At 50.2% G+C, this 6000-nt stretch overlaps 1 long non-coding RNA gene across 1 annotated transcript in view; it reads right to left on the minus strand.

Annotated features, from left to right (window-relative positions):
• The window catches only part of LOC144673981 (uncharacterized), a 38400-nt gene extending 37839 nt beyond the window's left edge, over nt 1-561 (minus strand). Inside the window, exon 1 of the long non-coding RNA XR_013574454.1 lies at nt 535-561. This is a non-coding gene — a long non-coding RNA (uncharacterized LOC144673981). The remainder of the gene's footprint in view (nt 1-534) is intronic.
• Nucleotides 562-6000: the final 5439 nt, after the last annotated feature.

A 6000-nucleotide genomic window follows, 5' to 3' on the forward strand; every position in this document is an offset into this window, starting at 1 on the left:
AGCTCTCCCAACTTGGACACCAGTCCCCAGATGTTAGTGATGTGACTTTAAAATGTCGACTGGCCTGGATTTGTCTGTGTTGTTTCCTGTTTCGATGCCTGGGATGAAGCCAGTGATGATTCAGTTGTATTCTATTCTTTCTTTCCAATGGTTTGATATCAATTCATTTTGAACTGCCCTCTGACCTCCTCGGCCAGCTTAACCAACCAGGTTACTGTGGGACTGGAGTCACATAGAGACCAGACTGGGTAAGGATAGCAGGTTTCCTTCCCTAAAGGGACATTCGTCAACCAGTTGGGGTTTTACAACAATCCAACAGCTTCAGGGTCACTTTTATTGCAACTAACTTTATATTTCCAGATTTTTATTTAATAAACTGAATTTAAATTCTGGAAGTGCCATGCTGGGATTTGAACTCTCATCCTCTGGATTGTTAGTCCAGGCCTCTGTATTACTCGTCTAGTAACATAACCACTGAACGACCGAACCCATACAGAGATTAAATACAGAATGTCTGAAACAGAAACCTCTCACCTGTTACAGAAAGATGGATGATATCAGCTTGCTCCCTTACAAAAGCTGCAGCTATTCTCTTGTAGATGTGACAAAAAACTGGTTCTGGTCTGTCTCCTTGAGGTCAGAGATCAGAACTGACCAGTTGCCTTGTCCCAGTTGATCTTTGAACAGGTTTGTTCTGTTTCTGAATCGTGGATCTTGTTCTGTCAAATCGTCGTTCCCAGCGATGAACTTGTGTAAAATTTCACTCTTGGCTGTATCCCAGACTGCCAGTAAATCTGAGACTGGGACATTCCCTTTGTAGGTACAGGGCAGCACAACCTGCTCCCCAAGGAACCCAGAAACTGGGACAGACGAGTCACCTGGAAAAGATTGAAAGTATTTATCCACAGATATAACCTCCCTGCTGGTACATTACATCCCAAGCTTCACATGGTTACACTGCGATGCTCGATTTACAAGAAACACTGATAAGTAAATCACTGCTTTCATTTCTGTGGGAAGGTTAAAGCTCAGGCATTAAGGACCTTCAACTAAACCCAGCTTGTGCTGGAGATTTGTAAGCACAGAGCAGCTGGACAGCACTTTGAATCACATGTTCTTCATTCGTACACATGCTGGGAGAACATATCAGGATATTGGTCACCTCCCCTTGGGAGAAAAATCACAGACTGGGGTTGCACAATGTGAGGTGGAACTCAGGAACAGAAAACTGACCCTGAAATGTAAGATTGGAATCCCCAGTCCAGATGACTCTACTCCCCATGTTCTTGGACATTCCCAATTCTATTTGATCCCAGGAATGTCACAGACTCCTGATCCCAGTGCTGAGGACCCCATCCCAGTCGCACCGGATCCCAGTCACCCATCCCAGTGTCACCGAGTGTTGCTCAGTGACCAAATCCCATTGTTCACATCACAGGGGTTAATCTGAAGACATTAACTGCCTTCCTTTCAGCTCTCATGATCATTATTTTATGAATAAACTATAGTTTTGGAGAAAGAAATCTGAATGAACATTCCAAATCATTTCAAAATGGTCATTACGCAAAGAGCAATGAAATTCAAATTTGACATAATGTTGCACTTGAGATACCTCAAATCCATCGTGATACAACTCTGTCACTCCCTCCAGTCCCTGCAAACCTCCCGATCTCTGTAACCTCCTCGAAACCCCTACAACCCTCCCTATCTCTGTAACCTACTTCAGTCCCTACAACCCTCCCTATCTCTGTAACAACCTCCGACCCGTACAACCCTCCCAACTCTGTAACCTCCCCCAGTCCCGACAACCCTCCCTATCTCTGTAACAACCTCTGACCCCTACAAACCTCCCAACTCTGTAACCTCCTCCAGTCTCTACAACCCTCCCTATCTCTGTAACCACCTCCAACCCCTGAAACCCTCCATATCTCTGTAGCAACCATAGACCCCTACTACCCTCCCAACTCTGTAACCTCCTGCAGAACCAACAACCCTCCCTATCTCTGTAACCTCCTTCAGGCCCTACAACACTCCCTATCTCTGTAACCACCTCCAATCCCTACAACACTCCCTACCTCTGTAATCTCCTCCAGTCCATACAACCGTCCCTATCTCTGTAACCACCTCCAGTACCTACAACTCTCCCTATCTCTGTACCAACCTCCAACACCTACAACTCTCTCAAATCTGTAACCTCCTCCAGTCCCTACAACCCTACATTTCACTATAACAACCTCCGACCCCTACAACCCTCCCCATCTCTGTAAACTCCTCCAGAACCTACAACACTCCCTATTTCTATAACCTCCTCCAGTACCTACAACGCTACCTATCTGTGTAACCTCATCCAGCCCAAGCAACCCTCCCTATCACTGTAACCTCCTCCAGCCCCAACAACCCACCCTATCTCTGTAACCTCCTCCAGCCCCTACAACCCTCCCTATCTCGGTAACGTCCTCCATTCCATGCAAACCTCCATATCTCTGTAACAACCTCTGACCCCTAAAAACCTCCCAACTCTGTAACCACCTCCAGCCCCTGCAACCCTCCGTATTTCTGTTGCTCCTACAGCTCCTACAAACCTCCCTATCTCTGTAACCTCCTCCAGACCCTACAACCCTCCCTAACTCTGTAACCTCTGCTGCCCCTACAACCCTCCCTATCTTTGCAACCTCCTCCAGCCCGCACAACCCTCCCTATCTCTGTAACCTGCTCCAGTCCCTATAAACCTCACTATCTCTGTAATCTCCTCCAGCCCCTAAAACACTCCCTATCTCTGTAACCTCCTCCAGCCCCTACAACCTTCCCTATCTCTGTAACCTCCTCCAGCCCCTAAAACCCTCCCTATCTCTGTAAACTCCTCCAGTCCCTACAACCCTCCCTATCACTATAACAACCTCCGACGCCTACAACCCTCCCCATCTCTGTAAACTCCTCCAGACCCTACAACACTCCCTATCTCTGTAACCTCCTCAAGCCCCAAGAACCCTCCGTATTTCTGCAACCTCCTCCAGTAACTACAACGCCACCTATCTCTGTAACCTCATCCAGCCCAAACAACCCTCCCTAACTCTGTAACCTCCTCCAGCACCTACAACCATCTCTATCTCTGTAACCTCCTCCAGTCCCTACAACCCTCCATATCTCTGTAACAACCTCCGACCCCTACAACACTCCCAACTCTGTAACCTCCTCGAGTCGCTACAACGCTCCCTATCCCTGTAACCTCCTCCAGGCCCTGCAACCCTCCCTACCTCTGTTGCCTCCTCCAGCACCTACAACCCTCCCAATCTCTGTAACCTCCTCCAGTCCCTACAACCCTCCCTATCTCTGTAAACTCCGCCGCCCCTACAACCTTCCCTATCTCTGTAACCTCCTCCAGCCCGTATAAACCTCCCTATCTCTGTAAACTCCGCCGCCCCACAACCCTCCCTATCTCTGTAACCTCCTCCAGCCCGTATAAACCTCCCTATCTCTGTAAACTCCTCCAGTCCCTACAACCCTCCCTATCTCCGTAAACTCCGCCACCCCTACAACCCTCCCTATCTCTGTAACCTCCTCCAACCCCTACAACCCTCCATATCTCCGTAACATCCTCCGCCCCTACAACACTCCCTATCTCTGTAAACTCCTCCAGTCCCTACAACCCTCCCTATCTCCGTAAACTCCGCCACCCCTACAACCCTCCCTATCTCTGTAACATTCTCCAGCCCCTACAACCCTCCCTTTCTCTGTAACCTCCGCCACCCCTACAACCCTCCATATCTTTGTAACCTGCACCAGTCGGTACAACACTCCGTTTCTCTGTAACCTCCACCAGCCCCTACAAACCTGCCTATCTCTGTAACCTCCTCCACCCCTACGACCCACCCTATCTCTGTAATGTCCGCCGCCCCTACAACCCTCCCTATCCCTGTAACCTTCTCCAGTGTCTACAACACTCCCTATCTCTGTAACCTCCTCCAGTCCCTACAAGCCTCACTATCTCTGTAACCTCCACCAGGCCCTACAGCCCTCCCTATCTCTGTAACCTCCTCCAGTCCATACAACTCCCCCTATCTCTGTAACAACCTCCGACCCCTACAACCCTCCCAACTCTGTAACCTCCTCCGGCCCCTGCAACCCTCGCTATCTCTATAATCTCCTTCATTCACGACAACTCTCCCTATCTCTGTAACATCCTCCATCCCCTACAACACTCCCTATCTCTGTAACCTCCTCCAGTCCCTACAACTCTCCCTATCTCAGTAAACTCCTCCAGTCCCTACAACCCTCACTATCTCTGTAACCTCCACCAGTCCCTACAACCCTCCCTATCTCTGTAACAACCTCCGAACCCTACGACCATCCCAACTCTGTAACCTCCTCCAGTCCTTACAACCCTCCCTATATCTGTAACAACCTCCGACCCCTACAGCCCTCCCTATCTCTGTAAACACCTCCAGACCCTACAACTCTCCCTATCTCTGTAACCTCCTCCATCCCCTACAACCCTCCCTATCTCTGTAACCTCCTCCAGTCCCTACAACCCTCCCTATCTCTGTAACAACTACCAACCATTACATCCCTCCCAACTCTGTAACATCCTCCAGGCCCTACAACCCTCTCTATCTCTAACAACCTCCGACCACTACAACCCTCACTATCTCTGTAACCTCCTCCAGACCCTACAACCATCCCTATCTCTGTAAACACCTCCAGCCCCTACAACCCTCCCTATCTCTGTAACCTCCTCCAGTCCCTACAACCCTCCCTATCTCTGTAAACTCCTACAGCCCCTACAACCCTCCCTATCTCTGTTACCTCCTCCAACCCCTACAACCCTCCCTATCTCTGTAACCTCCTCCACCCCTACAACACTCCCTATCTCTGTAAACTTCTCAAGCACCTAAAACCCTCCCTATCTATGTAACCTCCGCCACCCCTACAACCCTGCCTATCTCTGTAACCTCCTCCAGCACCTACAACCCTACCTATCTCTGTAACCTCCTCCAGACCCTACAACCCTCCCTATGTCTGTAACCTCCTCCGCCCCTACAACACTCCCTATCTCTGTAAACTTCTCCAGCCCCTAAAACCCTCCCTATCTCTGTAAACTCCGCCATCCCTACAACCCTCCCTATCTCCGTAAACTCCTCAAGCCCCTACAACCCTACCTATCTCTGTAACCTCCTCCAGACCCTGTAACCCTCCCTATCTCTGTAACCTCCTCCGCCCCTACAACACTCCCTATATCTGTAACCTCCTCCAGCCCCTACAACACTCCGTATCTCTGTAACCTCCTCCAGCCCCTACAACCCTACCTATCTCTGTAACCTCCTCCAGCCCCTATAACCCTCCCTATCTCTGTAACCTCCTCTGCCCCAACAACCCTCCCTATCTCTGTAACCTCCTCCAGCCCCTACAACCCTCCCTATTTCTGTAACCACCGCCGCCCCTACAACCCTCCCAATCTCTGTAACCTCCTCCAGCCCCTACAACCCTCCCTATCTCTGTTACCTCCTCCAACCCCTACAACCCTCCCTATCTCTGTAACCTCCACCACCCCTAAAACCCTCCCTATCTCTGTAACCTTCGCCACCCCTACAACCCTCCCTAACTCTGTAACCTCCTTCAGCACCTACAACCCTACCTATCTCTGTAACCTCCTCCAGCCCCTACAACCCTCCCTATCTCTGTAACCTCCTCCGGCCCTACAACATTCCCTATATCTGTAACCTCCTCCAGCCCCTACAACACTCCGTGTCTCTGTAACCTCCTCCAGCCCCTACAACCCTCCCTATCTCTGTAACCTCCTCCAGTCCCTACAACCCTCCCTATCTCTGTAACCTCCTCCAGCCCCTACAATCCTCCCTATCTCTGTAACCTCCTCCACCCCTACAACACTCCCTATCTCTGTAAACTTCTCCAGCCCCTAAAACCCTCCCTATCTCTGTAAACTCTGCCATCCCTACAACCCTCCCTATCTCCGTAACCTCCTCAAGCCCCTACAACCCTACC

Source organism: Cetorhinus maximus, unplaced genomic scaffold, assembly GCF_964194155.1.
Source record: "Cetorhinus maximus unplaced genomic scaffold, sCetMax3.hap1.1 HAP1_SCAFFOLD_523, whole genome shotgun sequence".
Lineage (NCBI taxonomy): Eukaryota > Metazoa > Chordata > Chondrichthyes > Lamniformes > Cetorhinidae > Cetorhinus > Cetorhinus maximus.